Source organism: Rutidosis leptorrhynchoides, chromosome 1 (assembly GCF_046630445.1).
Source record: "Rutidosis leptorrhynchoides isolate AG116_Rl617_1_P2 chromosome 1, CSIRO_AGI_Rlap_v1, whole genome shotgun sequence".
NCBI lineage: Eukaryota > Viridiplantae > Streptophyta > Magnoliopsida > Asterales > Asteraceae > Rutidosis > Rutidosis leptorrhynchoides.
The window spans coordinates 419,479,181-419,491,089 of NC_092333.1; the positions used below are offsets into that span (position 1 = coordinate 419,479,181).

Below are 11,909 nucleotides of genomic sequence, written 5' to 3' on the forward strand. Positions count from 1 at the left end.
TTTAGTAATTAGCCCAACATCATGATTACTTCGTTTTAAATAAGCATAATAATAACTTAGCTACGAGACATTAATATAAAAAGGTTGAACATAACTTACAATGATTAAAAATAGCGTAGCGTTACACGGACAGAATTTCGACTTACACACTCAAACGATCTCTATCATAAATCTTATTATTATCATAATTTAAAATTAAAATTAAGATTATTGTTATATCTTATTAAGTTAACATTATGATAGAGATATAGAATATAGATATTGATAATTGATATTGATAATAGATAGATGGATCGATATATAGATAGAAAATATGATCAAAAAAAGGTGTCCCTCAAATTGATCGAATACACTGCCTTTTATAGGCGAATTTTGAAATTGAATTTTCATTTACGACCCCTGAACTATGCTCAATTAACAACTTTTTATTATTTAATATTATTCTTATTATGAATTATTTAAATATTATATTTTATTCTTGTGCATAGTTGACTCGTAATTTTTACACCGTTGCGTCGAGCGTTGAGAGTTGACTCATGTCCCGGTTCCGGATTTTCGAACGTCCTTTCGTACAATTTTATATCGTGTACTTTGCGTTTTGTAACTTGTACTCTTGTCATTTTTAGACGTTCTTTATCAATAATTTGAACCTTTTTAATTGAATCTTGTACTTTTTAGCTTTTTGGACCTTTCTGTCTTCAATTCGTCGTTTTCGCCTTTTGTCTTCGCACTTATTTAATATAAACGAATATTACTTGAAAATGGAACAATTGCAACTAAAATCTTGTCTTTCTTGGGGGATAATGCAATGAAATATGTGTTCATTTTTAGCCTTATCAATATTCTCACACTTAAGCGTTGCTTGTCCTCAAGCAATATAGTCTTGAAAAACACTTGAATCACTTCTTTATTCTTCACACTTTGTACATCAGTGATTTCAATATGGCGGTATGAACAATGGTAGTAACAATGTAACCATGGTTAAAGGTGGGTGTGTCATCCACAGTTGCCTCGGGTTTAGGTCAACGACACTTGCAATCAAATAGCCGATTTACTTTCGGTTTCCAAAGCAAAGTGCACATTTGAAAGGCGGTTTACAGTCCCACATGACTATAAAAATTTAGATCCTTAAGGAAATTGGATCTTTATGAAAACATTTGATCTTTTGAAAATTCAAGCTAGATTTTACCCTAGACAAGTTTTCTGATTTGATCCATCATTGGTGTTGCAAAATATATTTGTGGATCAATATTTTGGCTAAAACTTTTAGGTTCGTGTAATCCACTGCTATCCCGGTATCGGAAAGCACACATCCAGTTTACTTGTTCCGTATATTACCTTTCGGTAAACTACCGTCCGGTTGTAAAGGAAAGCGATGAACAAGAAACTGTTAAGGCAATGTCCCGTGAGATGCAGATGATTATGGTCTTTTAACGTGTCGGATGCTAGAACTATCCTTGGTAGGAGCAATAGTAAAGATCATCCTATGATTTTTCGGTCTGGCACAAGGTCCTGTCTCCGACCATGCTATGCAACCACCGTTCTTACGGTTGACACCCGATTTTGTTCAGGTGACCTAATGAATTCCAGGTGAATTCCTAGGATTTTACGTTCAATGGTAATGAACGCATTGAAAATGGATTTTCAGAAAACAAATCGGTTTGTATTTTTGATCAAAATATTTTCTCGTTCAAGCTCGAGTTTAGATATCATTGAATTCCATGAGTTTGAATTCTCAATCTTTAAGGTCAATCTCAAGGATTGAGTAATATCAGTCTTAAAAGCTGATTTTTAATCTTTAAGGAGATTATCCTTTCTGGGGATCTGATTCATTAGTCTTATCAAGCTAATTTGCACGGTGCCCCCCATTGTACGAGATAAATCCTTCTCATGGTTAGGATAAATCTGACCACCTGGCGACCCTGTTTGATGCTGAGGTCCGTGGATTTCCATCCGATTTTAGTGATGACTTTTCTAGATTTTTCGTCAACCTACAGCTGGTCTGGACGACAACTTCATGACCTAAATCAAGAAGCGCGTGTCTTTTTCGGAAGACTTTACTTCCTTTTAATGATGGAATTGATTCATCGTGTAGATCTATCTCTTCTTTTCTTTCATCGGATATAACAGTTGATTATCGTTCCAAAACAAAAGTATTTTCAAAAATTTGTACAAAAATATGTGATATATGTTTTGAATAGTTTGATAAAGTTTTCCCACACTTGGCTTTTATTTATGTTTTTCTTTGCCTTTTTCTCCTCTATTCCATTCTTAAATGAATTCTAACATTTTGGTTGTTTCTCAATTTATGTCCTTTCCGAGGTAACGATAATTTCGGTGTTAAAACCTAGTTTTATCGTTCATAAATATGTATAAACATGATTTTGAGTTCATTTTATTGAAAATTTTTACTAGAATTGGGTAGTCAGTATATAAGACTAGGGCTGTTCCTTGTTATCGGAGAGCACTAGATTCTAATACAACTACTGCGTTACTAGTATTTTTATTGGTAACCAAGTGTTTAAATCAAAAAATTTTTAAAATCCGAAAGAATTTAACCCCTTCCCACACTTAAGATCTTGCAATGCCCTCATTTGCAAGAAATCAGTAACAATTTAAATTATTGAGGGTGATTAGCGTAGAAAAATGATTAAATTTTACCAAAACTTCCAAACATATTGGCGTTTGTTTTGAATGATAAATGGTGCACGTCATTTGTTCATTCCGTTTGTTGTTACATCACATATAATTTTGCATCTTGTCATTAAAATTAGTTACTTTTGCTGAACTTAATGCCAGTCTTTGAAAACGCGTTGTTTTACCCTGTTTATAAGATAAACTACAAACAAATATATACATACTTTTTTTTTTATATAAAACCTTTAACTTATAAAACAAATATTAATTAATTTTAAAATTTTGTTTCTTTTTAGGACGAGGTCGTTTCGGAACGATGCCCTAGTCCGTCCCTCGACAAAATTTTAAAATTTGTCATTTTCAAGCGATTGTTTTAAAAGCTTAAGATTTTTTTTTTTTTTTTTTTTTTGGCATACTTTAAATCAATAAGATTAAAAATAATGATAATAAAAATTCTCGTCCCTCCCTCGGGTAAAGCAATTTCGGTTCAATGACCTAGTCTTCAACTTACGACGAATTTTAAAAATCATATTTTTAACTTAATGAGATAAAGTAAATTTTTGTTTTTAAATTCACACAACTTAAATATAAAATTCAAAATTAATATTAAAAATTCACACCAAACTTAAAAATTTGAAATGCATAAAATTAAAAATTCATATTTTAAAAATTAAAAATTCACACCAAACTTAATTTTAAAAATTCATATTATAAATTCACACCAAACTTATATTAATTTTTCAAATATTTACAATTTTAAATATATTGTTTTTACAAAGTTTACAATATTAATTTAAGATTTATATATTAATTTTAAAAATATGGTAAAAATAAAATTAAAAATCTTTTTGGCTTTTTATCCCACTTTAATCAATCAAATATTATCAAAAATATGCGCCCCTCTTTTCGGTAAAGTAATTTCGATTCCAAGACCTAATTTAACTCATGACGAATTTTTGAAATTTTTTGGGTTGATTGATTAAAGATATTTATACCTTAAGAATAAACGTTAAATTTCGCAGTGATGTAATAAATTTTTGAATGATATCAATAATTTCGGTCGCCAAACCTAATTTTATTCAATACCAATTTAATACTTTATAGCGAACAAATTAGCGTTTATTATCAAAAGGTTAAAATAAAAAATAAAAAAAAAACTGTACAGACATACCTGTGAAATAGATTTCTTAGTTATATGATCTATCCCATTCATAAGATAGTCGATTTAATTGGTTTTCCATGGCTACATAGGCGTAACCTCGAGCATTCAGTGTCTTTTCTTCTAAAAAAATGAACGGTCCGTCTCTACATAAAGTAACAAATTCGGTATTTGAATAGGTTTGATTATTTGAACATTTACCTCCATGTGACCATTTTCCGCATTTGTGACATCTTTCAAGGTGTCGTGCTCTTCTTTTCGCTGCGGATTTTGATTTTCCTTTACCAAATTGTAATTTATTATCTTCGCATCTGGATTCTTTTCTAACTCCGTCCATTCTTTCTCTGATTACTGATACTATTTCACTCGGTAGTATGTCATTATTACGTTTAGTGATCAAAGCGTGTAGCATTAGACCATGGTTTAGTTCACAGGCAGTCTTCATTTTGTAAAAACCTAAAACAAATAAAAATTCAGAATGGGGGAGAAGACTAGTTCTTTAGGGTCTGCTAGGGAAAGACCATTCGGGTTCCATTTTCGAGAACTACACGAAAACAGAAAATCTAACTCTAACAGAAATACATATTATCCTTTAAAGACTTGATTCTCCCCACACTTAGTTAGCCGTGGTGTCAAAATTGTGATTAACTTCATCGTTAATTTCTCTTGGTCCATAATCAACTTGCATATCCGTGACTTTTTCTTTAAGCCATTGGTCGGATTCCTGTGTAATATCCACAATTTCCACTAGTTTCTCCTTTTCTTTAGGTGATAGAGTGGATACTAACCGGTTACATAACTTAAAGTTCCCCTTGGTTCTAGCATCGCGAATCCGTTTAATAAGTTTCTTCATTGAACTATTAATAACGGGATCATTTAATTTCGTATCAACAACGGGGTTCTTTGTTATCATGTCATCATTAGGTGTTACTTCATTTTCCCCACACTTAGGCGTTTCATTATTGCTAAGTATTACCGTTGGAGTTGGTAAAACAACATGGTTCTTACCAATCGTTTTTGCTGGTTCAACGGTTTTGGTTGGTGGAGATTTAGTCTTTCGAATCATAAAGGTGATTGATTTGTCATCACTACTAAGTGTCATTCTACCATTTCTTACATCAAATAACGCCCTGGTGGACGCAAAGAATGGTCGACCTAAAATTAGAGGAATGTTTAGGTCCTCTTCTATGTCAATGACAATAAATTCGACTAGAAAGGTTAAATTACCTACTTGAACGGGTAGGTTGTCAGCAATTCCAACTGGGTGCTTAATGGTTTGATCAAGGAGTCGAACACTCATATCCGTTGGAGTTAACTCACCTACACCTAATCTCTTATATAATGAAAGAGGCATAACACTCACACTTGAACCTAAATCTGCTAGTGCATCATACATGACACAGTCACTAAGTAGACAAGGAACAATAAATTCACCCGGATCACCTACCCTAGGTGGAGGATTTGGTGGAACTGTCTTCACCGGGTTTACTTCTACTGTTTTTGTTTCTTGCACTTTTTTATTCTTCTTCTTCTTCTTTCCAGAGGTATCACAATCTTTATTACCTATTACTTGCTCATACTCAACTCCTTTTCTTGGAAACGGGAGGGGTGGTTTGTATGGTGTCACCACTGGCTTTACATACTCGGGTGGTGGTGGTGGTGGTGGTGTAACTTCTTCATTGTTACTCACATCTAAAATCTTCCCATCTTCTGGTGCTGGTTTTTCAGAATTTGTTGACACCATATTAACATTCTCATTCCGAGGATTTACTTCAGTATTACTCGGTAGCTTTCCTTGTTCCCTCTCACTCATCATGCTAGCAAGAGTACCTACGTGTTTTTCTAGATTCAAAATGGAAGCTTGTTGAGTTCTTAATGACTGATCAAACCTCTCATTCGTTTGAGTTTGAGTTTCAATAAATTGTGTTTGAGATTCAACTAGCTTAAATACCACTTCTTCCAGATTTGACTTTTTCTCTTCGGTTTGTTGTGGTGGTTTATACAAGCCAGGTCTTTGTTGATTGAAAGTGTTGTTTTGAGTTGGTTGGTTATTCGGACCTTGTTGGTTATACGAGTTATTGTCGGGTCCTTTTGGATTGTAAAGAATGTTTTGATTTCGATTGAAGTTTGGCCTTGGCGGTTGATAATTATTCTGATAACTATTTTCCAGCCTTTGGTTCATGTAGACAACATTCTCACGTTGTTCCATCGTTTGTTCAATGTGACAGTCTTTCATTAAGTGTGGTCCACCGCATTGCTCACAACTAATTCGTATTGCGTGAATATCTTTATTCATCTTTTCCATTCGTCTCTCGAAAGCATCTATTTTTGCGGAAACGGAATCAAAGTTATGGCTAGAATCGGCTCTAGCCGCTTTAGATGAACGATATATATCTTTCTCTTGGTGCCACTCATGAGAGTGGGAGGCTGTGTTATCAATAATTTTGTAAGCTTCAGTTGCGGTTTTCTTCATAATGGAACCACCAGCTGTTATGTCGATGTCTTTTCGTGTAGCAACGTTGACACCTTGGTAGAATATTTGTACTATTTGATAAGTGTCTAAACCGTGTTGAGGACATCCTCTCAACAACTTTCCAAATCTTGTCCACGCCTCATATAATGTTTCATTTGGCTTTTGTGTGAACGTAACAATTTCTCCTTGAAGTCTCACGGCTTTAGATGCCGGAAAGAATTGTTTAAGAAATTTTTCAACTAAAACATCCCATGTATCAATCGCCCCTTCAGGTAACAATTCTAACCAATCTTTGGCTTCTCCCTTTAAAGTCCAGGGAAATAACATGAGATAGATCTGCTCATCTTCCACTTCTCGGATTGTGAATAGTGTACAAATTCTTTTAAACGTACGAAGGTGTTCGTTAGGATCTTCATTCGGTGCACCACTGAATTGGCATTGGTTAGTTACCATGTGTAGGATTTGTCCTTTAATTTCATAATCTGGAGCATTAACATCTGGTTTAATAATGGCGTGACCTTGGCCAGTGCGCTTAGCTCTCATTCGTTCTTCCATACTTAGAGGTTCTAGATTTTCCATGATTGGATTTGTTGTATCCGAATCACTAGAGGATTCTGATTTAACGGTTTGGGGTTCAGGATCTTGGAATTGTCCTTGAATATCTTCCGGGTTCTTAGTTGTGAAATCGGGTTCAAAAGATGGATTATCGGAAATTTGAATTGGAGTACTTGGTCGACTAGATGACGATTCTAAAGAAAAATCAACGGCGGCGATATTTGTTAAACGATGTCTTGATCGAGTTACAGGTGGTGAACGTATGACCGGCGGTGAACGTCTTGCTCGGTGCATTCACTGAATATCCTATTAGTTTTTAAAAAGGAAAGAAAAATTATATAAGTTATCCAATCAATAGACTTTTCTGATTTTGCCCACGTTTCGAATAGCCAAAAGATGCAGCAGAGGGGCAGGATTCGTTTGGTCTCAATATAATTGAGTACTGTTTGGCTCCAATAACCCGGTTCACGTACAAATCCAACTATTACTACGAACCAGAAAATTTTGATGTCTATCAATTTAACCACTTAAAATAAATTTTCGTAATTTTAAGAAATTTAGAGAAGAAGTAGAAAAAAATCTAAGTCCTAAAAACTAGAATGGCGAGAAATAAGAGAGAAAAAGAGTGCGCGTCGAAAAGTGTCGAAAAATGAAAAAGACGAAGAGTGGTTTGTAACCACGCGGTTAATCCAACCTTATAACGATTACTATCTTAAAATTAAAGCTACAAATGGAGATCACTAATTGGAATTGTAATTGATACATAGGTAAACGCGTCGAAAAATAAAAATAAGAAAATAGCGCGAAAAATGGCGTCGCAAAATTCTAAAGCACCTAAAACTTAGTCTAAGGAATAAGCACTTAAGGGATTTTACGGCAAAGCCTAAAAATCTAAAAATGAAAATAACTATGGCAAAACTAAACTTAATACTAAAAGTTGTGACTGAGTCTAAATATCTAAAGGTAATAAAACTTAAAATAAATTTTTTTTTTTTACGTTTTTTTTTTTTTTTTTTTTTACGTTTTTGTTTTTTTTTTTACGTTTTTGTTTTTTTTTTACATTTTTTTTTTTACGTTTTTTTTTTTATATTTTTGCAAATATAAATTAAAAATATAGCGTTTTAGTGCTCCCCGGCAGCGGCGCCAAAAATACTTGATGTTGTAGGGGGTGTATACAAAATAGTATTATTTTTAGTGCGAAATACTATTAAATATGCTACAATTTTACACAAGTTATTTATTTATTTATCGAGTGGGATATACTTAAACCTTGCTACAACACTTATAGGCAGTGTACCTAATCGTATTATAGTATAGTTTTTAGTAAGTCCGGTTCGTTCCACAGGGAAAGCTCGAGAAGTTTAACGCACACAAAATAGAAAAATAGAAAAATATATATATGTACTAGTAGTATTATTATATAAAAGGGGGGTTTTTTACCGTTTAATGACCGGTTTGTCGATTTTAAAACTTTAGTCGCAGTTAAAACCAAATGTAAAATATAAAATAAATAAATACAAGACTTAAATTAAAGCGTAAAGTAAATAACGATAATGAAATTGCGAATAATAAAAGTGCGATAAAATAAACTTGCGATAATTAAAAAGTACGATAATTAAAAGTGCAATTAAATACAATAACAATAAAAATGCGATAATTAGAAGTGCAATTAAATATAAAATAAAGGAAATTAAATATGAAATAAAAGAATTATGCTTATTTAAACTTCCGTAATCATGATGTTTGACGTGTTGATTTTAGTTTTATGCCCATGGGTTAATTGTCCTTTGTCCTGGATTATTTAATATGTCCGTCTGGTTTTTGTCCATAACAGTCCATCAGTCATAAATATAAAGTGCGAGTGTCCTCGTCAAATTATTCTTATACCCGAAGTTAAATATTCCAACTAATTGGGGACTTAAACTGTAACAAGATTTTAATACTTTGTTTAGTAATTACACCAGGATGTCGACTGAGTGTAACCCAAAGTTTTAATATTTTGTTATCAATTATACCAAGTGTCCTTGTACATAATTTCACCCATGTTTTAATAATTCTAGTGGCTATTAATCCATTCTCATGTCCGGTTAAATGAACGATTATTCGTACATATAAATACCCCGCCCATCGTGTCCGATCGAGTGTAAATGGTTATTTATAGGTACGCCCAATTGTAAATCTTTATATTAACATTAACAAACTATCATTTAGTTAAACAAATATAAAGCCCATTAATAGCTCATAGTCTAATTTCCACAAGTGTCGTTCTTTTGTCCAAACCCCAATTATGGTACAAAGCCCAATTACCCAATTTTAGTAATTAGCCCAACATCATGATTACTTCGTTTTAAATAAGCATAATAATAACTTAGCTACGAGACATTAATATAAAAAGGTTGAACATAACTTACAATGATTAAAAATAGCGTAGCGTTATACGGACAGAATTTCGACTTACACACTCAAACGATCTCTATCATAAATCTTATTATTATCATAATTTAAAATTAAAATTAAGATTATTGTTATATCTTATTAAGTTAACATTATGATAGAGATATAGAATATAGATATTGATAATTGATATTGATAATAGATAGATGGATCGATATATAGATAGAAAATATGATCGAAAAAAGGTGTCCCTCAAATTGATCGAATACACTGCCTTTTATAGGCGAATTTTGAAATTGAATTTTCATTTACGACCCCTGAACTATGCTCAATTAACAACTTTTTATTATTTAATATTATTCTTATTATGAATTATTTAAATATTATATTTTATTCTTGTGCATAGTTGACGCGTAATTTTTACACCGTTGCGTCGAGCGTTGAGAGTTGACTCATGTCCCGGTTCCGGATTTTCGAACGTCCTTTCGTACAATTTTATATCGTGTACTTTGCGTTTTGTAACTTGTACTCTTGTCATTTTTAGACGTTCTTTATCAATAATTTGAACCTTTTTAATTGAATCTTGTACTTTTTAGCTTTTTGGACCTTTCTGTCTTCAATTCATCGTTTTCGCCTTTTGTCTTCGCACTTATTTAATATAAACGAATATTACTTGAAAATGGAACAATTGCAACTAAAATCTTGTCTTTCTTGGGGGATAATGCAATAAAATATGTGTTCATTTTTAGCCTTATCAGCTGCACTTATTGCTCGATCATCTTATAGGATAGTGCCGTCAAAAATTGAAGGAGTTGTTGGATGAAGGGTTTATCCGACCAAGTTCATCACCCGGGGGAGTTCCAATCCTTAGGAAGAAGGATGGCTCTCTAGGATGTGTAACAACTATAGAGAATTGAACAAAACGACAATAAAAAAAATAGATACCCGTTGTCGAGGATTGATGATCAGTTCGATTAATTACAAGGATCTTCCGTTTATTTGATGATTAACTTAAGATCCGGATATCACCAATGGAGGGTGAAATAAGAAGATGTCTTGAAGACTGCGTTTATAAAATGTTATGGTCATTACGAGTTTTTCAATGATGCAATTCGGTTTAACAAACGCACTCGTCGTGTTCAAGGATCTCATGAATCAAGAATGAAAAACCTTAATGGGACAAGTTTGTCAACGTATCTATAAATGACATCTTGGTATACTCGAAGAATAGAGAAGAAAACGACGAGCATCTGAGATTACTATTGTAGCTACGAGGGAAAGAGAAATTGTACGCTAAATTCTCCAAGTGCGAGTTTTGGCTATCGAAAGTGCAATTTCTCGATCACATAGTTAGTAATCAAGGAATCCAAGTAGACCCAACGAATATTGAAGCTATCGAGAATTGGAAAGTTCCCAAGACGCCGGCACAAGTACGACAATTTTTAGGACTCATTGGTTACTGTAGAAGATTTATTGAAGATTTCTCAAGAATTGCTCGACCATTAACTACCTTAACTCACAACGGCAAGAAGTATACATGGTTCAATAAGCAAGAGACTGCTACGATGAGCAAGAGACTGCTACTGAAGAAAAATTAACTTTTGCACCTATTTTATCATTGCTAGAAGGGAATGATGCCTTCATTGTGATGCTTCACGCCAAGGATTTGGTTATGTATCGATACAATGACAGAAGGTCATTGCTTATGCATCACATCAACCGAAGATTCATAAGCAAAACTACACATCTCATGATTTAAGACGAAAAGGCTCACCCTGGAAAAGCGAACGCGATTGCCGATGCTTTAAGTCGAAAAGAGAGAGTAAAACCACTAAGAGTACGGGCACTAAACGTGGTAGTTTATACAAACCTCACTTCACGAATTCGAGATGCACAGCTCGAAGCACTCAAGCAGGAGAATGTAAGGGATGAATCTATCAAAGGATTGGAGAAGCAATTCGAAGTTAAAAGTGATGAAACCCGATAATACACTAGACGAATTCGGACACCAAAATTTGAAGGACTAAGGAAGCTGATGCTTGATGAAGTACAAGTATCCAATTCACCCAAGTGTTGACAAAATGTACCATGACCTAAAAATGTTATATTGATGGCCTGGAATGAAGACGGATATTGCTACTTACGATGGAGCGTGTTTGACTTGTTCTAAAGTCATGACCGAGCATCAAAGACCATCAGGTTTATTGCAACAACTTCAGAATTCTGAGTGGAAGTGGGAATCTATTATCATAGAATTCAACACAAAGTTACCTAAGACCATGAGCGGTTATGATACTATTCGGGTGATAGTTGATCGGCTAACCAAACTTACTCATTTTCTACCTAATAAAGAAACTAACAACATGGAGAAAATGGCACAAACATACTTGTAGGAAGTTGTGCCGAGGCATGAAGTGCCTATATCTATTATATCTGATCCTGACAGCCAATTTTTCTCGCGATTATGGAGATCCTCACAAGAAGCCTTGAGAACGCAACTATACATAAGTACTGTATACCATCCGCAAACGTTGGAAGACAAGCTGCGCGCATTTTCGGTTGACTTTGATAAAGGATGGGATCGATTCTTATCGTTAGATGAATTCTCTTACAACAATAGTTGTCACTCTAGCATCAACCCTCCACCGTTTGAAGCACTTTATGGGAGAAAGTGTAGATCACCAATATGTT

General features: G+C 33.7%; 1 non-coding gene across 1 annotated transcript; it reads left to right on the plus strand.

Annotated features, from left to right (window-relative positions):
• Window positions 1-6,357: 6,357 nt before the first annotated feature.
• On the plus strand, window positions 6,358-6,464 carry LOC139887360 (small nucleolar RNA R71). The gene has a single exon (XR_011773195.1). It is a non-coding gene; the product is annotated as a small nucleolar RNA R71 (small nucleolar RNA).
• Window positions 6,465-11,909: the final 5,445 nt, after the last annotated feature.